General features: G+C 35.0%; 1 protein-coding gene across 6 annotated transcripts in view; it reads right to left on the reverse strand.

Moving 5' to 3' along the window:
• The window catches only part of DENND1A (DENN domain containing 1A), a 701,497-nt gene that overhangs the window by 282,145 nt on the left and 392,892 nt on the right, over positions 1-26,460 (reverse strand). The gene's annotated exons all lie outside the window — the stretch shown is intronic.

The following is a 26,460-nucleotide window of genomic DNA, read 5'->3' on the forward strand; positions in this document are numbered from 1 at the left end:
TTCACAACAAAAATCCTAATATGACATTATGTTCCCGAGCTGAGAAGCTTCACAGGGATTTTCAAAATGTTTGCAGCCTGGGAATGATAGCACACGCCTGTAATAAAAATGGCAGTTGAATAAAAATGCTTGAAATGCAGGAATTAACAATCTAAAATGGAGAAAGGGCTATTCCTTCTACAACTGTTTCTTTGAATTCCTGCCCATGTACTACTTTCTCCACCCTAACCTTAAATGTGCATGCTTCTGCACTGTAATCTAACCTGAAGCACAGCTATTTGGGTGAGTAAACCAAAAGGAATGTTTTGGTTAGAAAATTTGAGGTGGTTAGATCCAACACTTGTTTTATAGATAAGGAAGCAATTCCAAGAGACAAAGTGACTTTATCCATTTCTTTATAAGACTCACTTGACCTTCCATCCATGCTCCCTCCTCTCATTCTTTTCTCACCCATTTACAATCAGATTTCTGATTTTATCATTCCACTGAAACTGCTCTCTTCACAATCACCAGTAATCTTTTAATTGGCAAATCCAATAGCCTTTTCTCAATCCTCATTCTCCTGGACTTCTCAGCAGCCCCTGACATTTTTGGTGACTCTCTCTTCGACACCAAATTCTTCCTAGATTTTGGGGACATTACTTTCTCCTGGTTCTCTTCCTATTTATCTGACTGCTTCTCTGTCTCATTTGCTGCATCTTCATCTAGATCACATCCTCTAATTTCAAAGATTTGGAACTTTGTCCCACAAAGTTCTTTGGTCTTGGGTTCTCTTCTTTCTTCCTCCTCCTTCATTTGATGATCTTATTAGATCTTGTATATTTAATTATCATCTCTATGCTGATGATTCTCATATCTATCTATACTGCTCCCAATTCTCTTCTGATCTGAAATCTTCCACCTTCATCTCAAACTGGATGTCTAGTAGGTATCTTAAACTCTCCTTAAATCTCCCTGGCCTCTACCTTCCCTATTATCATAGAGGGCACAATTATCCTCACAGTACCTCAGGCTTACAACTTAGCAGTTTTCCTCAACTTCATTATCCTTCACCTTTCATATCTAATGTTTCAAGATCTTTTCATTTCATCTTTCCAACATCTCTCAACCATGCTCCTCTTCATGTCACCATTCTAATATAGGTCCTTATCATCTTATACCTGGACTATTGTAACAGCCTGCAGATGGGCCAGGATGCCTCCAGGCTCTACTCATTCCTATCCATTCTCTAGACAGCCACTAAAATGATTTTTTAAAAGTATAGGTTCATTCATGTCACTCTAATCTTCAACTCAAAAAACTCCAGTGGCTTCTTATTGTCCTGCAGATTAATTAAAAGCAAAAAGTTCTATTTGGCATCCAAAGCCCTTCACAACCTAGCCTTCTCCTACCTTCCCAGTCTTTTTAGACCTATTCCCTGTCCTTCTGCCCTTTTCCCTCATACTTTTAGTAGAGTGACACTGGCCTTCCATGAAAGAAGACACTTCATCTTTTAGCTCCAGGCTTTTTTCTGGCTGTCCCCCATGCCTGGATTGTGCTCTTCTTCATTCTGACTATTTTCTGAATTCCTGGTTTCCTTTTAAGTTCCAACTGAACTCTCATCTTTTACTGGAAGCCTTTCTCAACTCCTTTTAGTTTTTATTGCCTTTCCTACTTATCCTGTATATAAATTGTCTTGTCTATATTTGTTTCCATGTTTCCCCTATTATATATTGTAAGCTCCTTGAAGGCAGGGATTAGCTTTTGTTTCTTTTTGTAGTCTCAGTTCTCAGCACAGTGACTGCTCATAATAGATGCTTAATTCAGTGGCTGCCTGTTCTTTGAAGGTACAAACTGAGTTGTTTTCATCTTTGTAGCCATTGTGCAAATATGTGCCATAATGTCTGGCACATGTTCTATGTAAAGTAAATCTGTGTTGAATATGGAAAGCTCAGTGCCCATTTGGACCCTAAAAATTGCCTGGATAGTTGCATACAGGTGACCATATTTATGCAACAGTCCAGGCAAAAGTTCTTACCATGTGTTATCTTTTGGGTACATAGAATCATTAGTGCTAGAAGGAATTTCTGGTCACAAAAAGCATTTAATAAATGTTTGTTCAATTGCTAAAAATTACAATACAGAATACAAAAAGTTAGAGAGAAAAAAAAAAACAACCTTAAAACATTGTTATAGTTGGAAGGGACATTACCATATAGACTATTGGAAAGGACCTTAAGAACACAAAACAAAAGTTAGAAAGTCTGAAGGGCTCTTAGAGAACATCAAGTTCAATCTTATAATTTTCAAATGGAGAAATTGAGATCCAGAGACTTTAAATTGTTTTCTTAGAAAGTTACTAGTCCAAGATCATACAGAGAGTAAAAGAGTTGGGATTTGTACTTCAAGCTGAGATTTATACCTCAAGAGGAGAGAAAGGCATGGAGATCTATTGCCAAAGTTTTTCTTAATCCATTTCCAGACACAATCTCACCCTAAAATTTGATCTATGTCAAACTTATATTTTCTGCAACAAGATTTCAAAAAGGGGTGATCACTGTTTGAGGGCAATAACCACAAATACCTGCGAGGATGAAAACTAGGTATTTATTATATGGTGCTATCATAAGGATACTGAATATTTAATAATATTAATAAAGTGTCTACAATGAAGCCTGGTTTCCCACAAGTCACTTCAATTATTTTTAGTTTACCCAAATGTAAATTGAAACAACAATACTTATAATACAAATTTCATAGGAATACTGTTAGGAAGATGTTTAAGCTGTAAAATGTTACTGAAATGGGAACCATTATTAATCTTAGCCTCAATTTCCTCATTTGTAAAATGGAAAAATAATATTCTTTGTTCAACCTCTCCTACAGGGGGTGTGGCAAGAGAAACACTTTATGATTTATAAAATGTTATAGCAATGGGAGTCATTATTATTATTATTCTGAGTTCCAGTTTCTTCATCTATCAAATTAGGAGGAAAGAATTCTGTAAATTGTAAAGAACTGCAAAGATGGGAGTTGTTACCATTATTATCTAAACAGCATCAATTTGCAGCTACACAAAGATAACAAACAAGCCTTTACCAGAAAAAAATACAACCTGAACCCCTTAAATAATAAATTAAATGTCACAACCAAAAAAAAAAAAAAATCCCATTCAGAGTATAAAATACCCTTCTCAGCCAAAGTCTACAAATTTCTACAGCAGTATTTCAAGAGGATGGAAACAGTACCTTTATGAAATCTCCTCTATTGGAAATCATTCTCCCAGAATGCTTTGGGAGATTTTTTTCCTCTAAGCAATAGAAAAGAATCATATACTATAATGAAACTGGATTTTTTTCTTTATATAATTTTTTAAAATTTTTAATGAAGCAAATAACATATCTAACTTTTTTTTTTCTGTGCACATTCAACTTCTTCTCTAATGGAGGCCTTCCAGGGACAAGGTATTGTCTGACGATATATTTTATATTTTCCTCTTAAAGCATAAACCATTATTATAAGATGCCAGTTGTTCAAATGCTGAAACTTGCTTGTGTGACTGGGCTCTGCTGTCCAAGCTCTCCCCAGCATACTGTGTAACGAATGTGTTTCTAATTAAGTAGCTTCAGGAACACCACAGCTTCAATGTCAGAAATACAAAGTCTGAACCCCCGGCAGGAAGTCTTAAGACTGCAAATCGTCTCATCTCTCAGAACCTTGGCTAATGTAATGAAAGGAAGCAAAAAAAGAGTGGAATTCCAGAACAGGGGCAAATTATTACTGTCTAGAAACAGCCTGCCAGTCAGTGCAAGAATTTTCCAAATCTGTAATAATCAACCCTGCTCCATCAATTTCTCTATATTTCATATTTAGCTGAAAAGTGAGCCAACAACGGTGAGTTTTAATTAAAATGTCAAAGGAAAAAATTAGCTTATCAAATTGATTTCATCTATGAAAATGGACTTTAAGAAGAAAAGAATAATTAAATATTTAGAAGTAACAGTCTTCCAAGTGATTAAGATTTTTCTTCTAAAAGGAGATAGCAATGCAGTGCAGAAGAAAGCACTTAGAATGTGTGAATCCTATATGAATATGTTGTTTGACTCTGGACAAGTCATGTAATCTCTCTTGGCCTTAGTTTTCTCATCTAGTAATTGACAAAATGAGTCAGATAACCTTAATCAAAAAACATTTAGGAAATTCCTAGAATGTATCAGCTATTACAATTAGGTACTGAGGACACAAGGTAAAAATGAAATTATCTTTTACCCTTAAATAACTTACATGCTAACGTATGCGAGAGGGACAAATTGTATAGGTACACTGTAAGAAAAAAGAAGCTATCTAGTAAATAAATAAAAGACAGGGAAAGGCCCCAGCAGCTGAGGAGAGATCAGGAAAGGTCTCATGCGGAAGATGAAAGAAACTAAGTGTTTAAGAAGTGGAAGTGAGTAAGAAGTATACTCCATGCTGGGAGGGCAGGCTAGTCACAGTGCAATGATGAACAAGGGAAGAGCAAGGAAGCCAACTTGGCTGGTTGTGTAGAAAAATGAAGGACAATAAAGTCTCATAAAACTGGAACTGTGAGTTGAAGCCAGGTTTTGTGAAGGGATTTAGATGTCAAAAAGAAGAATTTGCTTTTGATCCTAGAAAAAATAGGGAGTCATTGGAGTTTGCTGAAGAGAAAAAGAATATGGTTAAAACCCATTTAGGAAAATCACTTTGTTGGGGAGGATGAATTGGAAAGGGGACAGAGGAATAATAGAAACTAATCAATAGTCTATAACAAATGTCCAGGTGACTATCTGTATTCCAATACTCAGTTTTAAGATCCTATGTCCTAATGATTTAGGCTCTAAGAGATTCTTAGAGAATTATAAAATTTGAAATATAGAGATTCTAATAACATATGCTTTTGTCTTCTTACAAAACCAAGTTTGTTTAAAAAAAATTTTTAATGAAATCATTAGAAATAACATGAAGGTACAAAACACTAAGAAGTAACCAGATACAATCGATTACACATTTTAGGCATATTAAACATGCATTATTTTTCCAAGGAGTCATTATGGCCTATCATGGAAAAGCAATTTCTTCTCCAAGTATCATTAGGGCTGTAACAGCTCTGTATTTAGAATACATTTAGCACACATTATTTATTCTCCACAACACAACAGCTTTATGTATTGTACAAATGTAAATTTAAACAATTACTTTCTATACTGTCATCATTTCCCCACTAAACCACAGATACTTTTTTGAACCTATTACAAATTCTCTGCAAACATACAGAAACCCAGAACCTACTTAGTAATCTCTAGCATATCGCAAATATGAACTTGAATAATTCTGTGTATATTCATACAACAAAACCAAGAAAGAATACTAACTTACGTTTACAGAGGACTTGACAATTATTTCATAACTGGAAGGGACTTCAGAAGCCATCTAGTCTAATCTGCATGTATCTGAACAAGGAGACTTTCTCTATGATACTTCTGATAAGTCATTTAGCCTCTACTTCATGCCCTTCAGAAAAGAGAAATACACTATTGCCCAAGGAGATCATTCTAATTAAATAGAAGTTTTTCCTTTTCATTGAGCCAAAATCAACCTGTCATTTTCAACCATTGTTTCTAATTCTCCTTCTTGAGGCCAAGGAGAACAAATCTAATCTTTCTTCTATTTGCCAGCACTCCAAACACTTAAAAGGATAGCTAACTATCTCTTCTTGAGGCTAAATATCCCTAGATTCTTTCAAGTGATTCTCCTTTGGGAACCATTCATTGTAAACTATTAAGAATGGTAGAGTGGTAGTGAGAAAATTCCCACTACTGGAGTTATCTTAGCCTCCTACCTTACCCATTTCTCCTTTTCCATTAGCTATTGGCTGTCTTAAAACTCATCTGAGAGAACTGAAACCCTTTTGAAATACCTTATTTCATTCTTGCCTTCTCCCCCCCCCTTTTTTTTTGGCTGGGATAGTGACTTACAGGTCTATTCCTTCTGATAAGATGGAAGACAAACAGACCTTACCACCTGCCCTAATTTTTTCTTCCAAAGATTCTCTGGCCTTATGTTTCTAGGTCCTGCAGTTCCTTGTCACTGTTGCCTTATGTAACCTAAAGATTTTGGGGCTTAGCCATCCATTTCACAGATTTGGGGCACTAAGGTGGCCTAGTGAATAGAATGCTGGGCCTAAAGTCAAGAAGACTAGTCTTCATGAATTCAAATCTGGCCTCACACATTTCCTGGCAAGAAATATTATACCCATTGCACATAGAGAGTCATACAAAATGTATTTCTACATAAGTGATATTCTAAAACTAATAAAAGCCCCCCCCCCAAAAAAAAAAGAATGGAAAATAATATGCTTTAATCTGCATTCTGAGTCTATCAGTTCTCCATCTGGAGGTAGACAGCATTTTATATCATGAGTTTTTTGGAGTTAAAGTGGATCATTGTAATGATCAGTTACTTAATGAAGTTTTAAACTAAGCTTAAATTAATAATCTCCAAAGACCCAAAGTGATTTGCCCAATGTCATAATTATTAGTAAATGCCCTGGAGTGATGGGGGAAGGGGAGAGAGGAGGAGAGAGAGAGAGTATTGCAGAATGGTATTGCAGAATGGCATTGTGATAGAGCACTAAGCATAGACTCAGATGATCTGGTATCATGTTCATGCTTAGTTACTTGTTTGCAATATGTGTGAAGATGAAATACTTAGTTTTTGAGAATCTCATTTTCCTCATCTATAAAATAGAGAGAATAATAATTGCACCCCACGAGGCTTGCTACAGGGAATCAAAAGAGTTAATGTTGGTAAAAATCTTTGAAAACCTTGAAGTGCTACATAATAATTAGTTATCATTATAATGGAATGATGCCTTAGGTTCACAGTCTCTGAATGTCTTATTTTAAATATTAATTTAAATAAAAATATTTGAATTTGTTTGGTTTCATCAGTGTAGGGAGTTTCCCTTAAGTTAACAGCCTTAACCAATGTAGACCAGCAATTACTATGCAACTTCTACTGATACAGAATTGTCTAAAGGCATTGAGAAGTTAAGTGATTTGCTAAGGATTACCTGACTAATAAAGGTAATATGTGTCAGAGGTAGACTTTGAGAACCTGAATCATGCTGGCTGAAGCTGACTCTCCAACTACATCTCACACTTCCTATCTTTTCTTAACAATATATAATATTCTTTTTTTAATTAGTAAAGATTTTTATTTTCTTTTTAATTTAATTTAAATTTTGTTGCTGTTGAGGCAATTGGGGTTAAGTGACTTGCCCAGAATCACACAGATAAGGAAGTATTACGTGTCTGAAGGCAAATTTGAACTCAGGTCCTCCTAACTTCAGGGCTGGTGTTCTATCCACTATGACACCTAGCTTCCCTTAAAGCTTTTTATTTTCAAAACCTATGCAAGGATAATTTTTCAATATTGATCCTGGCTTAGCCTTGTGTTTCAAGTAATCCAATAACAATATGTAATATTCTTAAGAATCCTAAGATCCACTCTTCCAATCAGTGTGATTTTGCTAAAAAGATATCTGTAACTGAGAAGAAGATGGAGAGATGTACGGAGGAACTGAGCTTGATGACTCTGGGATCCCTTCTGATGCATCTTCCATTTCTAACATTCTAGGATGCCATCCTCCAAATCCTATATTCTAACAGATTGCCAAGAAGTCAAAGAGCCCATGTTTCAAGTCAAGATGACCAAGTTTCAAATTCAGCCTCTGGACTTAATAATTGACCCTGGACAAGTCACTTCACCTTTTAAGTAAGGCCAGAAGTAATTCTCTAACATAATAAACTGCAGAATTGTTGATCTGTATTAAGTGTTTCCTTCCAGGAAAGATCCTTATAACAATGAAATTACAATCTCAAATAAGTAAATAAAAGAAATCTTATAAATAATTAAAGATTTGAATGATTTTTTTTTAATGAATCTCATATTAATGAATTGTCTCTGAGTTAGACTTTTGTACAGTTCAGCATTCTCAAAATGACCCACTTCTAATATCTGGCTCTAAAGTATTAGATTGAACAGAAATTGAGATAAAGATTATACATAGTTTGTGCACACCTTTCCCATTCTTATACAATTTCAGAAGAATGATCAACAAAACTAAGTTCATTCCTGGCCCCAGGTTAGTCACTTACTACCTGTATGAACTTTGAGCCTCAGAGTGGCAATCTGTAAAGGAGAGGCATAGATAATTTCTAAAATTCTTTTTGATTCTGATATTCTGTTCCTGACACTATATGCTTTAAAACTCTCAAGACCAAACATTCTATTTTCTAACATTTTCAATGTTTGTGCCACTGGTAGCACTAATATATTGTGTCCTATTCTAATATTCTATGTGCTATAGGTTCTTTCAGCTCAAGTATTTCATGTTTGAAGGCCCTTTTAAGTTCCATCCATTCTATGATCTAAGGCTTCCTCAAACTCTACCACTATGATTATAAGCACTAAAGAACAGGCCTCAGATTAGCAATGAGTAGGCATGAATATGGATATTGCAGGTTTCTTAATGGGCATGGATTGCCCATTCATTATAACTGTTTTTACAATTTAATTCTTTTCCTTGCAGCTAACTAGAGACCTCTTAATTATGTTCCCTCAATGTAGGCAGCTACTAATTGGAAGAGTCAGGTAAAATAAAGGAATACTGGCAGTTCAAATACATAAAATAAAGCCACCTAGAGACCAAAGGCAGAAAACACTGATCCCCTCTTTTCCTACACATAGCCCTACCAGAAAGACATTAGCTTAGGGCTGTCTAAGAGTATTAGAACTTACAAGTTCTCCCCATCTTTTTCTCTCTCAAAAAATGAGGCATTAGCATAACAACAATTCAAAAAATTATTTTTATCAGTCCTATCTTTCGGTCACAATTTCTCATGATAATTCACAATTAGTAATGGGAATCCTATAAACTTTAAATTTCTTCTTTATTTTTCAAGAAATGCCACTATGGTAAGAGGCTCTGTCTTAAGTTTTAAAAGTCATTTTACACACACACACACACACACACACACACACACACACACACACACACACACACATATATATAATTTTTGAGGGTTAAATTCTGCACAGAAATGGAACAAACTTTAAATTAAAACTCTACTATTCACAAGAAAACTTAGAAATCTCTTCTTTTCTCTGGGTCTCAGTTTCCTCATCTATAAAGTGAGAAGATTGAACTAAACAAACTTTTAGGTCTCTTTAACTCTAATACTATATGATTTAATGTTCTAAATCTTATGGATATATGAATATGTTCCAGCATGTTTACAATATTACAAGGGAAAAGAATTGAGAAAGTGGCAACAAACATAACAATCACCAGGATACCTTTAGGTATGATGAAAGTCTTCTTTTTCTACAGAGAACTTTCCTCATGACAGAGAGTTCCAAAGTTTAATATTTTCATTCACATCTAATAAATGAGCAAAAACATTGCTGAGAGGAAAAGAGAGAGACAGAGACAGACCAAACAGGCAGTTAGAGAGACAGTGAGAGAGGAAAAGTTTCTTGAACTAAAGAGCAAATAAATGGCACAGAATTTCAGAACAGTTCCATTTTACAGCAATACTTCAATTATAAATGATTACTACATTGGCTCTAAGAAATTAAGACACAGCATAATTGCTGGAATTTAACCAAAATTAGTCACTAGTCATCCATTTCACAGATTTGGGGCACTAAGGCACAGATTTTGGGGCACTAATATTCACTTGGAACTGAGAATGGCTGGACAAAGTGCGTTATATGATTGTGATGAAATACTACTGTGCTATGAGAAATGATGATCTCAGAGACATTAGAAAAACCTGTAAAGACTTGCATGAAATAATGAAGAGTGAAATGAGTAATACCAAGAGAACATTGTATACAGTGATAGAAATATTGATTTAAGGATGACTTTGAGTAAATAAGTCACTTTGACTATTATAAATACTGAAAATAACTATAAAGAACATATGAAGAAAGATAAAACCTCCATCCAAAGAAAGAATAAAAATAATTATCTATAGATGTATACCTACTTGTGTAAATAGGCATCTCTGGAGCAAAATGGGGAGAGGAAAAAAAAGGGGGAGGGGAAGGAAATTTACATGACAACTTTGTTGTTTATCTTAAAGGAAGTTGTATAAAGTGGATTTGCAGTTTCATGTGCAATTTTCTTTTTTATTGTACTATGTTATAGAAATGCCTGTTTTATTCCACAAATCAAATAATTTTTTTCAAAGTTTTCTCTGAGGTATGGGCAAAATTTCAATTTGGTAAATATACTTTTATGATTTTCTTAATTTATTATTGACAACTAAGAGGAGGCACCCCTTTGTGGAAGGAAGAGCCCTGAGCAGGGACTTAGAATATACCAGGCCTTAATTCTGGATCTGCTACCACTTTGTTTTTAGGACATTGGGCAAATAATTTAATTTCTCTGGACTTTGGTTTCCTCCACTATAAAGATGAGCAGATTAAAGTACATCATTTCTGAGGTCATCTATAATTATCTGAGTTTATGTTATTAAAGGATCTGAATTGAGTATTAGTTACTGTAGATGATTCCTCTAATTAAATGTAAATTCCTAGAGGACAGGAACTATTTTACTTAGATATTCTTTTTTCCAACATCTAGCACAGTGTTTGATATCCAGAACATGCTTAAGTGATTAAGTTTATTAATAAAGCCTATATTTAAAATGAGAAATGACTTGTCCAAGGTCATATAGGACTAGAGCCAAGCACTGAAGAATATCTTTCTTAATTGATATTTTTAAAAGTGTTAAGTACATTGGGTGGATTGAAATGATTGAAAGATAAGAATTTTTTTCTGTAAATAGCATCATAGACATATGGGTCACTGTAACTGCATAAGGATAAGTCTAGGGATTGCTTATTCCCTTCCAAAATTAGCATTCTATATATCATGATAATACAAGGTATCTCAAAGTCTTAGTAGAAGTTTAAATCATTAAAAATGATTTTGAATCATTTTTCAGATATTTGTATAGTTTTATATTGCAAGAATCCTTCAAAATCTAATAACCTAAGGTCCTATATATCATTAATAATCTAAATTGTAAAGTTCTTCCCAATTCTAGTATTTTAAGATCCCTTCTGGCTTTCATATGCTCTGATTCTATTTCACTGGAACTTACTGAGTAAAGTAAGAACCCTTTTCTAGTATTCTATTTACCTCTTTGACTTCTTTCTTATTTATTTTGTGGTTTGATTTATCTAATTCTGAGAGTGCAAGGTTGAGATCTCCCACTATTATAGTTTTGCTGTCTATTTCTTTTTGCAGCTCTCTTAATTTCTCTTTTAAGAATTTAGATGCTGTACCACTTGGTGCATATATGTTTAATATTGATACTGCTTCATTATCTATGCTACCCTTTAGCAGGATATAATGCCCTTCCATATCTCTTTTAATTAGATCAATTTTTGTTTTTGCTTGATCTGAGGATGGCTACCCCTGCTTTTTTGGCTTCACCTGAAGCATAGTAGATTCTACTCCACCCTTTTACTTTTAGTTTGAATGTATCACCCTGTTTCAGGTGTGTTTCCTGTAAACAACATATAGTAGGATTCTGGAAAAACAACTGACCTGGAAAATGGATGAAACATAATTTAAGAATTATTGAATGCCATAAGTCTATAAACAATATTTCAAGAAATTATAAAGCAAAACTGCCTTAATAACTTAGATTCCAGATGGTAAAATAGAAATGGAAAGAATCTACCAATCACCTCTTAAAACACATACTCAAGTGAAAATTCCCAGGAATATTTTTTAAATCTTACATAACATTCAATACCCCCTTCCCCAATTACATATTAAAATTTTTTTACTTTTCTTTCTTTTTTTTTCAACTTCTAAATTTTCTTCTTCCCTGTACTCTATTGATAAGGCAAGCAATTTGGCAAAGATTATATATGTATAATCATGAAAGAAAGATTTCCATGTCTGTCATTCTGTGAAAGAAAACACAACCTCCTCTTCACACCCCACAAAAAACAAATCTCCAAGAGAAATAAAGAAAGGAAAGGAAAGGATCTTTGATCTGTATTCAGACGATACCAGTTCTCTTTATGGAGATAAACAGAGCATCCTACTCATCATTTCTTAAAGTATTATTTCATCACAATCATATATAGCAACTTGTTTAGCCATCCCCAATGAATGAACAACTGCTAAATTTTAATAATTTGTCACTACTGAAAGAGCTGCCAAAATCATTTTTTGTACACATAAATTCTTTTTCTTTTGGGTTTTTATTTCTTTGAGATACAGACCTAATAGAGGTATTGCTTAGTCAAAGAGTTATGCATTGTTTTAAAGCCTTTTGGCCATAGTTCCAAATTGCTCCCCAGAATGGTTGAATCAGTATAAAACTTCATACAGGAACATCAGTGTTTAAATTTTCCCATATTCCCTCAATATGCCATTTTAATTTTTCCATCATATTAGCCAATCTGATAGATGTGAGTAGTTCAGAGTTGTTTTAATTTGCATTTCTCTCATCAATGGTGATTTAGAGCATTTTTTCATATGATTATAGATACCGTTGATTACTTTGTCTGAAAAATTTTTGTTCATATCCTTTGACCACTTATCAGTTGAAGAACAGCTCTTATTTCTATAAATCTGATTCCATTTTCTATATGATGGAGAAATGGAGTCTTTTAAAAAAAAAAAAAAAAAAAAAAAAAAACTAGCTCTACACATTTTTCCCACAATAATGATTACCAAATATATAAATTTTTTCTCTATCCTATCTTCTCACTCTGCCTCTTTCTCTAGTGTTGTAAATATAGTTTTTCCAATAGGAATACAAACAGTTTAATCCTATTGAAACCCTTATGATTTCTCTTTCCTGTTTACCTATTTATGTTTATTTTGCATCTTGCATTTGAAAGTTAAATTTTCTATTCAGCTCTGGAGTTTTCATCAAGAATGATTTTGAGTCCTCTATTTCTTTGAATATTCACTTTTCCCCTGAAGAAGCACACTCAGTTTTGCTGCATAAGTGATTATTGGCTGTAAATATAGCTCTTTTTTCCTCTAGAATAAGACGGAAGTTGCTAAATCTTGTGTAATCCTGATTGTAACATCATGATATTTGAATTGTTTCTTTTTTTCTGCTTGAAATATTTTCCTCTTGATCTGCAAGATCTGTAATTTGGCTATAGTATTCCTGGGAGTTTTCATTTTGGGATCTCTTTTATTTATTTATTTATTTATTTATTTTTTATTTTCTTTTTTCTTTTTTTTAAATTTTTTTATTTTTATAATTATAACATTTTCTTTGACAGTACATATTAATAGGTAATTTTTTTTTTTACAACATTATCCCTTGTACTCCCTTCTGTTCCAAATTTTTCCCCTCCTTCCCTCCACCCCCTCCCCTAGATGGCAGGCATTCCCATACATATTAAATATCTTATAGTATATCCTAGGTACAATATATATGTGCAGAACTGAATTTTTTTGTTGTTGCTGTTGCAAAGGAAGGATTATATTCACAATGTAAAAATAATCTGGGAAGAGAAACAAAACAAAACAAAACAGTGCTCACAGTTTAAAATCATTTCCCAGTGTTCCTTTTCTGGATGTAGCTGATTCTGTCCATCATTGATCAAGTGGAATTGGATTAGCTCTTCTCTATGTTGAAGATATCCACTTCCATCAGAATACATCCTCATACAGTATCATTGTTGAAGTGTATAATGATCTCCTGGTTCTTCTCATTTCAGTTAGTATCAGTTGATGTAGGTCTCTCCAAGCCTCTCTGTATTTCTCCTGTTGGTCATTTCTTACAGAACAATAATATTCCATAACATTCATATACCATAATTTACCCAACCATTCTCCAATTGATGGACAGTCATTCATCTTCCAGCTTCTAGCCACTATGAAAAGGGCTGCCACAAACATTTTGGCACATACAGGTCCCTTTCCCTTCTTTAGTATTTGCTTGGGATATAAACCCAGGAGTAGCACTGCTGGGTCAAAGGGTATGCACAGTTTGATAACTTTTTGGGCATAGTTCCAAATTGCTCTCCAGAATGGTTGGATTCTTTCACAACTCCACCAACAATGCATCAGTGTCCCAGTTTTCTCACATCCCCTCCAACATTCATCATTATTTATTCCTGTCATCTTAGCCAATCTGACAGGTGTGTAATGATATCTCAGAGTTGTCTTAATTTGCATTTCTCTGATCAATAGTGATTTGGAACACTTTCATGTGAGTGGAAATAGTTTTAATTTCATCATCTGAAAATTGTCTGTTCATATCCTTTGACCATTTATCAATTGGAGAATGGCTTGATTTCTTATAAATTAAAGTCAATTCTCTGTATATTTTGGAGATGAGGCCTTTATCAGAACCTTTAACTGTAAAAATGTTTTCCCAATTTGTTACTTCCCTTCTAATCTTGTTTGCATTAGTTTTGTTTGTGCAGAAACTTTTTAATTTGGTGTAATCAAAATTTTCTATTTTTTGATCAATAATGGTCTCTAGTTCTCTCTTGGACACAAACTCCTTCCTCCTCCACAAGTCTGAGAGGTAAACCATCCCATGTTCCTCCAATTTCTTTATGATTTCGTTCTTTATGCCTAAATCTTGGACCCATTTTGATCTTATCTTAGTATGTGGTGTTAAATGTGGGTCCATGCCTAGTTTCTGCCAAACTAATTTCCAGTTTTCCCAGCAGTTTTTGTTGGGATCTCTTTTAGAAGGTAATCAGAAGGTTCTTTCAATATCTTTTTACATACGGGTTCTAGAAGGTTTCTTTGATGATTTCTTGAAAGATGATATCTACATTCTTTTTTTGATCATGATTTTCAGATAGTCAAATAATTCTTAAATTATTTCTCTTGCATCTATTTTCCAGGTCAGTTGTTTTTTCAATGAGATATTTCACACTGTCTTCTATTTTTTTCATTCTTCTGTTTTAGTTTGATTGTTTCTTGATGTCTCATAGACTCATTAGTTTTCAATTGCCCAATTCTAACTTCTAAGGAATTATTTTCTTCAGTGAGTTTTTGTATCACCTTTTCTATTTGGCAAATTCTAATTTTTATGGAGATCTTCTCTTCAGTGAATATTTTCCATTTGGAAAAGAATTCAGTGGATTTTTTTTTTCCCATTTGGCCAATTCTGTTTTTCAAAGCATTCTTCTCTTCATTGGATTTTTATTTCTTGTTTACAATTTAGCCTACTCTGTTTTTTTAAGGTATTATTTTTCACTGCCTCCTTAACCAAGCTGTTGAGTCTTTTTCATGACTTTCTTGTATCACTCTCATTTCTCTTCCCAATTTTCCTCAACTTCTCTGATTTGATTTTAAAAATCTTTTGTGAACTCTTCCATGATCTAAGGACAATTTTTTTTTTTTTTTGAGGCTTTAGATGCAGGAATTTTGACTATCTTGAGTATGTGTTTTGATTTTCCTTGTCACCATAGTAACTTTCTTTTTCTTTTTTTCTTTTTATTGACAAAACATATGCATGGGTAATTTTTCAGCATTGATCCTTGAAAAAACTTCTGTTCCAATTTTTCCCCTACGTCCCTTCATTCCCTCCCCTAGATGGCAGGTAGTCCCATACATGTTAAATATATTAAAGTATATGTTAAATACAATATATGTATACATATTTATACAGTTGTCTTGCTACACAAGAAAATCAGATTTAGAAAGAAGGCAAAAATAACCTGGAAAGAAAATCAAAAATGCAAGTAAACAATAACAGAAAGAATGTAAATGCTATCTTGTGGTCCACACTCATTTCCCAGTGTTCTTTTGCTGGGTGTAGTAATCTGTTCATTATTGATCAATTAGAACTGATTTGGATCCTCATTGTTGAAGAGAGCCAAGGCCATCACAATTGATCATCATGTAGTGTTAGGATTACAAGGTGAGAACTCAGGTGGTCTGAGCAATTCTCTTGCTCAGAATTCACACCTTTAGTTGTGGCCTTTAGGGGGAGTTTATACCTTTGAATTTCTGAGGAGGAGTTTACATATTTAAAGGAGTTTACACCTTTAAAAGGAGTTTTGAAAAGTTTACAAAACCTTTAAAAAGAGCAAGTTCATTGGTTGAAGTATTTTTGACTCTTTTAAGGTAATATGAAACTACCTAAAAAACAGTAGTAAGAGACATGTGTTTACTACTCTACTGTACTATGCACTAGTTTATAAGCAACCACAAGTACTCTGGAACTGTGACCAGGATCCCTGTTTCCCTGCAGCCACAGGCTCTGTTATGCTAGTGCTCTTTATTGCACTAGGACTTAGATCCAACTCCCAAATCCAAATATAGGCAATGCAAGTGAGTCCTACCTGTTGTCCAATCCCTTTACCAGCCGTGGGCTGAGAGGACTGGAAACTCTCACTGCTGCCACTGATTCAGCCATCCCTGAGGTCTGCTTCTGGTTTGCTGGGATCTGGTCTGCATCCTACACTATACTGCACAGCTCTTTCATCCTAGCGCAACAGACCTCTCCTGACAACTTTCTAAGTTGTGTTGGGCTGGAAGATTGTTTCACTCTGTATTTCTGTGTTTTTTGCCACTTTAGAATTTGTTTAGAACCATTATTTAAAGGCATTTTGAGAGTTCTGGGGGAGAACTCAAGCAAATGTCTGCTTTTACTCCACCATCTTGGATCTACCACTTATTCCATGCCCAAGAATATTAAATCAAATTCCAAAGCTCAGAGGCAAGGAGAAAATATTGCAAGCAATAAGAAAAAAAAATCATTCAAACATTGTGGAGTAGCTGCAGGATCATATAAGATTTCTCAGCTTCCATGTTAAAGAAATGGAAGGATTAAAATATGATAAGGAAGGCAAAGAATCTAGGACTGTAAAATAAAGTATCCAACAAAAGTGAGTAAAATTCTGTAGGGGGAAAAATATACTTTCAATGAAACAGAAGACTTTCAAACATTCCTAATGAAAAGAGCAGAATAGAAAATTTGGTAGTCAAATCCAAGACTCAAGAGAAGCATTAAAAGATATATATTAAAGGGTAATTTAATATATTCTAACATTTCTATATGGGAAGATAATAAATGTAAATCCTAAGAACTTTTATCTGGTCAGGAAATTAAGGAATCTATATAAATAGAGTAAGTAGATTATGTTAGAATAATCTCCAAACAATGAAGGGGTAAAAAAGAGGAATGTACTGGGAAAAGCAGAAAGGGAGAGGTGAAGTGGGAAAATTTTTCTCACATAAATAAAGCTTGCAAGGTAGAGCTTTTATAATGGAGGAGGAAAGGCAATTAGGAGATGGTAAGGAATGCTTGAACCTTACTCTCATTAGAATTGGTTGAAATAAGGAAAAACACACATTCCTGCTCAGTTGAATAAAGAAATGTATCTTACCTTGTAGGGAAATAAGAGAGGAAGGGGATAAAAGAAGAGGAGGGGGGATGATAAAAGGGAAGAAAGATTAATGGAGACAGTGGTCAGAAGCAAAACAGACTTTTGAGGAAAACAGGGTAAAATGAGAAACAAAAGGATAAACAGAAGAAAATAGGATAGACAGAAATACATAGACATAAATGTGAATGGGATGAACTCATCCACAAAATGGAAGTGGATAGCAGAATGTATTAGAAATCAGGAAATGGATTAGAAACAGGAGGCACACTTGAAACAGAAAGACACCTACAGACTTAAACTAAAGCTGACCCTTTTTTATGCCTCATGTAAAATTAAGAGGTGGCAATCATGATCTCAAACAAAACAAAAGCCCAAAGAGATCTACTTAAAAGAGACAATCAGGAAAATTACATATTAATATAAAAAAAATTTACAGCAAGTTTTTTTGATAAAGGTTTCATTTCTCATAAATATAGAGAACTGAATTAAATTTATGAAAATAAGAACCATTCTTCAACTGAAAGCAGTTTTCAGAAATAAAAAAAAAAAATCAAAGCTATAGTTATATGAAGAAATGCTCAAAATTATTACTGATTGGAGAAATACAAATTAAAACAATATTTTCATCTATGAAATACGATAAATGCTAGAGGGAATAAGGAAAAACACATTAACTAATAAACTGTTGGTAGAGTTGTGAATTGACCAAATCATTCTGGAGAAAAGTTGGAACTATGCCCATCGGGCTATATAACTGTGCATACCCCATGACACAATATCATTATTAGATCTGAACCCCAAAGAGGTCAAAGAAAAGGACCTATACATTAAAAAATATTTGTAGTAGCTCTTTTTGTGATAATAAAGAAATGGAAATTGAGGGGCTGCTCATCAACTGGGGAATGGCTGGACAAGTTGAAGCATATGATTGTGATAGAGTACTGTTGTGCTATGAGGAATGAAGAAAGGGGTGATTTCAGAAAAAATAAATGGCAATATCTATATGAACTGATGTAAAGAAAAGTAAGAAGAACCAGAAGACTATTGTGCGCAGCAATATTGTAAGATTTTGCTACTCTGATTAGACGATGATCCAAATAACTCATATGAAAAAATGCCATCTACCTCCAGAGACAGAACTGATGAACTCTGAGTACAAACTGCTGTTCTTCCAATAAGCCAATCCATCTTCAGAGTGTGTATTTTCCCTGCCTGGATCCCATTCCTGGAATTCTCTTCTTCCTCATTCCATGGCTTTTTTCCAATCTCAGCTAAAAATTCCACCTTTTGCCAAGAAGCATAATTTCCTTGCTTTTTTTTTTTTTTTTTAACATTTTTTTTTGTGATTTAATTACTATGGAAATGTTTTGTTTGATTTCATATGTATAATTAATTCATATCATATTGCTTACCTTTTCATTGGAAGGGATAGAGGTGGAGAGGGAAAATTTGGAACTCAATAATGGAGAGAGAAGAAGCTTCTGATCTTTCCATTTATCTATCAAAATGATCTTCTTAAAACACATAGCACAGGTTTAGCTCATCACTTCAGTGACTCTCCCTCTCACCTCCTTCCCCTGCACCCTCAGTTCCCTATGTTCATCTCCAATTCAGTAAACTCCAGTGACTCCCTATTTAACCTATAGGAATTATAAAATCATTGATTTGGCATTCAAAGCCCTTCATAATTTGTCCCATTCTTACCTTTCCAGTCTTCTTATACCTTACTTACCCTTACTTATTCTGTGATCCAATGACACTAACTTGCTTTCTATATTTCTAATATCCATCCAACTTAGTCCAATGGCAGTAGCTTCAATACTGTTCTTTCAATGAGACAATCTATCTCTTGATTGTGCGTTTTCATTGCTTGTCCCCTGTTAGGATTACTAAGTGAGAACTCGGGTTGTCTGGATAGTGACGAGGTGAGAATTCAGGTTGGACAATTATAAGGTGAGAACTCAGGTTGACTTGATAGAAGGAGCAAGCCCATTGGCTGAAGTGGTTCTTCCCAGAAGCCCTTGCATTATCCCACGCCCATTCTCTGGGAGGATAAAGAGGACAGCACTCCAGGAAGAGAAGAAGACTCTGAATTGCATCAGGCTTGACGGGGCTCTCTGCAGGAAGGGAAGTCACTTCTTTGGACAAGAGTTAACAGCAACTGCCTGGAGACAACGGTTCGTTACAGGAAGAAGAATCTGTCTGAGAGATTTGAGTAGACACAGCAGATCTCTTCCCAGAGAGTGATCCGGCAGCTTCTAGAGACGACAGATCGCAACATTTGGCGCCCAACGTGGGGCAAGGACTTTTGCTTATCCTGACAAGAGGAGCTAGACCAGACCTTTGCATTTTGGCGCCCGAACAGGGACAGACACGGTCCTGATTCCAGTGGAAAAGCTTCCGATCTAGATCTCAGTCTCTCTGACCCAGAACCGTGAGTAACGAGGAAACTTTGTTAAAGATTAAGTGAGCGTGCTAATAGATAAATAAGGAACTTAACTTGTTAAGGGCTAAACCAGGAATCTCTTATAGCTGAAATGGGGCAGATGTTAGCTATATTCAATCCCTGGACCTCAGCCGACTCATCCCCAGCCCCAGAAGCAACCTCAGCTCCACCCCCATTCAGGAGTGGTACTATAGAGAGTATAATCAACATAATTGAGGAGCAGAGTTTACTTGTAACCTGGGTACAGATTGCTAAACTCTTGGCTGCATTAAGATGCACATCCCCTTGGTTCTTAGAGGAAGAAAAGATAGATGTAGATAAATGGAAGCTAGTGGGATATGAAATGAAAGAATTTCAAGCAAAAAATGGGCCTCGTTCAATTTCTGCAGAAGTATTTTATATCTACAACATAGTTCAATTAGCCTTAAACTATCAAGCAAGTTGTAGGAGAAGGAAAAGTTTTAAAAATGAACAGAGGAGGAAGTGTGAGGAAAAAAGGAAAGATCAAGATCTTTCCCTAGAGCAAGAGGATTTAAATGAGGAATTATGGTATGATTCTCTTGAAGAAGCTTCAACCCTGCCTAGAGAACAGATTATTGACAGGCCCACATCAACCCCACCTTCAGAGATGGAGGAAGAAAGAGGGGAAGAGGCAGAAACACAAACAGAATTGCCTGTGAAGAAGCCTAAGCCTATGACAAGATTAGAAAAAGCATTGGTTAAAGCTAAGAGAGAAGGACAGGATATAAGTGATTTTATACATGCATATCCTGTGATTGAAAATACTGACTCTGTAGGTAAAAAAAGGAGAAGATATGCACCTTTAGATTTGAATAAAATTAAGGATTTGAAAAAAGGTTGTACCCTTTATGGGGCTACATCAGCTTATGTCAAAATGTTACTAGATGGTTTGTCTTATGAAGTCCTAACCCCGAATGATTGGAAATCCATAGCAAGGACATGTCTGGAACCTGGAGAAAATTTATTATGGCTTGCGGAATTTCATGAATTATGTAAAATTCAAGTCAGATGCAATTTGGAAATAGGAGTTAACACACAATTCACTTTTGAGCACTTAGCTGGTGAAGGTCAGTATGGAGAGAATTCGGAACAGATTAATTATACCATGACAATATATGAGCAAATTGCTAAGGCTGCAATAAAAGCTTGGGGTGTCCTTCCTGGACAGAAAGATCGTGGAGAGGCTTTCACTAAAATACAGCAAGGTCCCAATGAACCTTTTGCAGATTTTGTGGGACGTTTGCAAACTGCTGTCAAAAGAACTATTGGAGAAAATTCAGCTACAGAAATAATGACCAGACGTCTGGCTAAGGAAAATGCCAACGAGATTTGCAAAAGAATTATATGGGGATTAGACAAAGATGCTCCTTTAGAGGAGATCATAAGACGCTGAGCTACAGTGGGAACAAATGCTTTTTACACCCGGACAATGATGAATGTGGAAAGACAGGGTCCCTCCTGTCAAGGGACTTCTAGAGAAACTCGGCGATGTTTTCAATGTGGAAAAATTGGGCATCTAAGAGCTCAGTGTAGGTATGGAGATACAGTGAGAAGACAGGGTGAAAGAAGACCTAAAACCCCATGTCCAAAATGCAACAGAGGACTCCATTGGGCATCAGAGTGTAGAATAATTCAGGGAAATGGGATGAGGGGCCCAGGTCCAGGGCCCCAGGCAAAAAAGACTTGGGGCATGATGGCAGCTGATGTTACACCCAAAGAGCTTTTAGAAGGTCAGGACTCTGATTTGATCAACCAGCAGAAAAGCAATCACATGGCAGAAAGGGATTACCTGATAAGTCAGTCAAAAGGCAATCAGATTGTAAAAATGGATTACACTTGGGGAGAATACAGGCCTTTTAAACCAACAGGGCTGTGTCCAGTGCAAACAACTCCAATGTAATTGCCAGATGATGAGAAGAGATTTAGAAAGTGGTAAATAGAATGTAATTAGATAGGTTAACTGCCTGGGAGAGAGGGTTTGCTTGTATTTCTTCAGCAGGAGAAGGAATCAGATGGGTGCCAACGAGTCATATTCGCCTTGTCCATCAAAGAGAGACAGAAAAAGAGAAAGACCTCAAAATAAAGGAGAAGATCTAAGAAACATCTGACACTGAAAGAGCATGGATAATAAGAAGACTGTTAAAGAACTTTAAAAACCAGCAGGAATCATTGGACTTCCTCACACAAGATGAGACTAATAGACAATGGACTTATGGACATTTATAAATTTTCAATTTATGATTATTTGATTATGATTATGTTATATACTTCTAGCATGTGTTATGTTACTATGTTACTATGTGCTTATGTAATTTATGTAATTATCTGTAATACTTCCCATATTGATGGATTTATGTTTCAAGGTCATTTATGTAATTATCTGTAATACTTCCCATATTGATGGATTTATGTTTCAAGGTCATGACTGTCCTATGTTCTAAATCAAAAGAAAGGGGGAGATGTTAGGATTACTAAGTGAGAACTCGGGTTGTCTGGATAGTGACGAGGTGAGAATTCAGGTTGGACAATTATAAGGTGAGAACTCAGGTTGACTTGATAGAAGGAGCAAGCCCATTGGCTGAAGTGGTTCTTCCCAGAAGCCCTTGCATTATCCCACGCCCATTCTCTGGGAGGATAAAGAGGACAGCACTCCAGGAAGAGAAGAAGACTCTGAATTGCATCAGGCTTGACGGGGCTCTCTGCAGGAAGGGAAGTCACTTCTTTGGACAAGAGTTAACAGCAACTGCCTGGAGACAATGGTTCGTTACAGGAAGAAGAATCTGTCTGAGAGATTTGAGTAGACACAGCAGATCTCTTCCCAGAGAGTGATCCGGCAGCTTCTAGAGACGACAGATCGCAACAGTCCCCCATTCTTGGAATTTTTTTCCTTATCCTGTGACTTCTTTGGCTTTTTTCCAGTCTCAGGTAAAAATTCCTTCTGCCAAAAAGCTTTTTTCTCCCAATTGATCCTGTCTATATCTTGACTGTACATAGTAGTTTGTATACTCATTATTAGGCTATGAGCTTCTTGAGGGAAGAGCCTATCTTCTGCTTTTCTTTAAATACTAAGGATTGGCACAGTTCCTGAAACTTAGTAAGTATTTAATAAATGTTTAATGACAAGTATTAGCAAAAATTCATATAAATGCCCATTTTACAGATGAGGAGATAAAGTTGATTTGTACTAAATCATATGGGTAGTACAAATCAGTCAGAAATTAAATTTAGATTTGGATTTCAAATATAAAGTTATTTCCACTGTTTCCTGCCACAAAATTTTTCATCTGTGTAGATTATTAGTTAATTAAGAAGTAAGCTTCTTAATTTTGTTTTATAGAAGAGAAAATTGAGGCTGAAAGCAGTCAAGTTATTTGCTCATAGCCACAAAGCTACTGTCAGATCTAAGATTTAAATCAACATCCTTTGACTCCAAGTCCAGAATTCTTCTCTCTATACTAGTTTGGATAAAATTAGCCAATGGGAGCTCCCCCTGGGATAATACTTGACATGCTCCAAGCTGATGGTATATCACAGATATAACACATCAGTAATTCATTAACAATCTGACTACAGGTAACTGATTGATGTGGTAGACAGTTTATCCAAGAACTTAAAACAGCACAAATAAAACAGAATTCAATATCTCACCTAAGTATTTGAGATAACATTCATTTTCTAGAGTGCTTTTGAAAAAGATCTGGATAGCAATCCTGCATTTGCCAATGGCTGACTGTATAATGTGGATAAATCACTCAAATCTTCTAAGTTCCAGGTTCTTCAGCTATAATACTTATAATATCAACCTCATAATACTATTACAGGAATCTAAGTTATTATATAACCATTGCTATCTGAAGACATTTATTCTTTATTGTAGTAATTTTATTTGTTGGTAATACACATTGTTTTATGAATCATGTTAGGAAAGAATAATCAGAGAGACTAAAAAAACAAAAAAACAAAACAACAACAACAACAACAACAAAAAAAAAAAACAGAAAAAAGAAGTAAGCATAGCATGTATTGATTTATATTCAGTCTTGTTTCTTTTTCTGGATTCAGGTGGCATTTTATGTCCAAAGTTTATTGGGATTGCCTTGGATCACCAAACCAATGAGAAGAACCAAGACTTTCATAGTTGATCATCACACATTTTTGTTGTTATTGTGTACAATATTCCTGGTTCTGCTTGTTTCCCTCAGCATCAGTTCATGTAAATCTTCCCAGGTCTTTCTATAATCAGCTTGTTCATTTTTTTTTTTTTTTTTTTTTTTTTTTGGTGAGGCAATTGGGGTTAATTTGCTGAGGCAATTGTGTGACCAGGGTCACATAGCTAAGAAGTGTTAAGTGTCTGACATCAAATTTGAACTCAGGTCCTCCTGACTTCAGGGTTGGTTCTCTATTCACTGCACCATCTAGCAAACATCTAGGGACATGTAGCTGTCCCTTGTTCATCATTTTTTAAAGAATAATATTCCATTATCTTCATATACCACAACTTGTTCAGCAATTCCCCAATTGATGAGCATCTATTCATTTTCCAATTCTTTGCTACCACAAATAGAGCTGACTTTTAAACATTGTTTTTAAAAATTACTTTGAAACTACTAAGGAAATCTTGTACCAGATTCTGATGCGACAAATGAAATCCCAGGGTTTAATCTAGATCACTGTTTAACTCTTAGATTCAACATAAACCCTCAGGAATCAATTTACCTCCTCATCTTAGTGTCTTTCTGAAAAAAGATACAAAGAAACCAAAAAACAAAAAGAAAACCTTTAAAAAAATTTCTCTTGATCCTACCTTAAGATTATTTCTTTACCAACAATGTATTGGTACATATCCAGATCAGCTCCAATATAATTATTTTGGGAAGATGAATGACTTACAGATTTTATTTCAGATTTTGATTCTTGTGGAGGAGGGTTCTATGAAAAATAGCACATGGCTACTTAAATCATATCTGGATTTTTATATATGATTCTGCCCACAACATTTTGGTACACATCAAGAAGTTAGATTATGCCTAGAAGAAAGTAATCAGGACAGAGAAGGGGACTTTTTGAAGTAACTGGGGATATTTTTTCTAGCAAAGAAAATAATTATGGAGGACAGGCAGCTGTTGCCAAGCTACCTATTTGAAACAAATTTGAAATTTGGTTATTGTACAGAAGAGGGATTAGACTGATTCTGCTTGGCCTCAGAGGACTAGACTAAAGGCAGTATTTGGAAGCTCAAGAGAAGCAGATTTAACTTCTGTATAGGGAAAAACTTCCAAATAATTAGAGTCTCAAGGAGGATATAAATTCTTTATCAGAGGAGATCTGAAAATGAAAATTCACCATTTATTAGGGATATTGTACAGAAGACTCCTGTTCAGCTAAGGGTTGGAGTAATTGATCTCACAGATCTTTTTTACAACTTTGAGATACTATGATCCTCTCTGGGATTTTAGTAAACTACATGATATAAGTCAATAGTGTGGCTTGACATTCAAAAAAGATTAGGTTGCATTAGGAACTCTTATTCCTATTTGTAGACGTGAGCTCCAAAATTTAGGAAGAATACTGAAAAACGGGAATATAACCAGAATAAAGTAACCAAGAAAGAGAGGACATGACATGTAAGGCATATAAGGAATTGCTGCTAGAATTACAGATTTGTAGAGCAGAAAAAGAGATGAGGAAACATGGCCTTGCACATGGCAGAAATTAGATTCAAAATCTAGATTTTTTTTTAATACAATATAAGAAATTAAGGACACTTATCTTGAAAGTGAGAAAACTCAGAGGGATCATAATAACTATTTTTGGTCACCTGAAAAGCTATCATGAGAAAGAATAATTGGACTTATTTTGATTGGTCTCAGAAAGCATAGCAAAAAGCAGTGAAATGAAACTGCACAGAGGCCAATTTTGACTTGGAAGAATTTCACAGGAAATCACTGTCTTTAAAAGTATGTAAGTAGAAGCTGAATGATCAGCATGAGCAGAGAGCAATCATACTTTATAGGGTCTATTTTAAAGTATAATTCTATGACTCTGAATCTCAAAGATTTTTTCTAAATCTGAGAATCTGTTTTACTATTTCATACCTGATTTTTATCCCACTAATCAAAGAAGCAATCCCAAACTTCCTGTTCTCAAATGCCACACAAATATACTCTACTTCTTCAACTTCATCTGAGGCTGTTTTCTGAGCTCGCTCTTTTCTCATTCTTTTAATTTCAAAATCCCTTGGCATTGTTAGCTCCTTTTCTCTAGCTCTGATGATGAAGTAATTCTACAGTCTCAAGGCCAACCTTTTTATGTGTGCCATTGATTCCACCTCTTCTCCTGTTCTCCAGCAGACTGCTCCCAAACATCTTTGCTTCTTTTCTAATCTTCAATCTCTCCCTATGTACCATATATGATCTTCCCTTCTGCTTTCAGACATGTTCAACATCCCTCCCCCCACATTCTTCAGTAGATCTTTCTTTCAGGGTCTAGAAGTCAATATTTCTCCATGCTTATACAAACTACTTAAAAAAAAAAAAAAAAAGGTTGAATATATTCATCCCCTCCACTTCTTTCCTCTCACTCTT

This window comes from Sminthopsis crassicaudata, chromosome 2 (genome assembly GCF_048593235.1).
Source record: "Sminthopsis crassicaudata isolate SCR6 chromosome 2, ASM4859323v1, whole genome shotgun sequence".
NCBI lineage: Eukaryota > Metazoa > Chordata > Mammalia > Dasyuromorphia > Dasyuridae > Sminthopsis > Sminthopsis crassicaudata.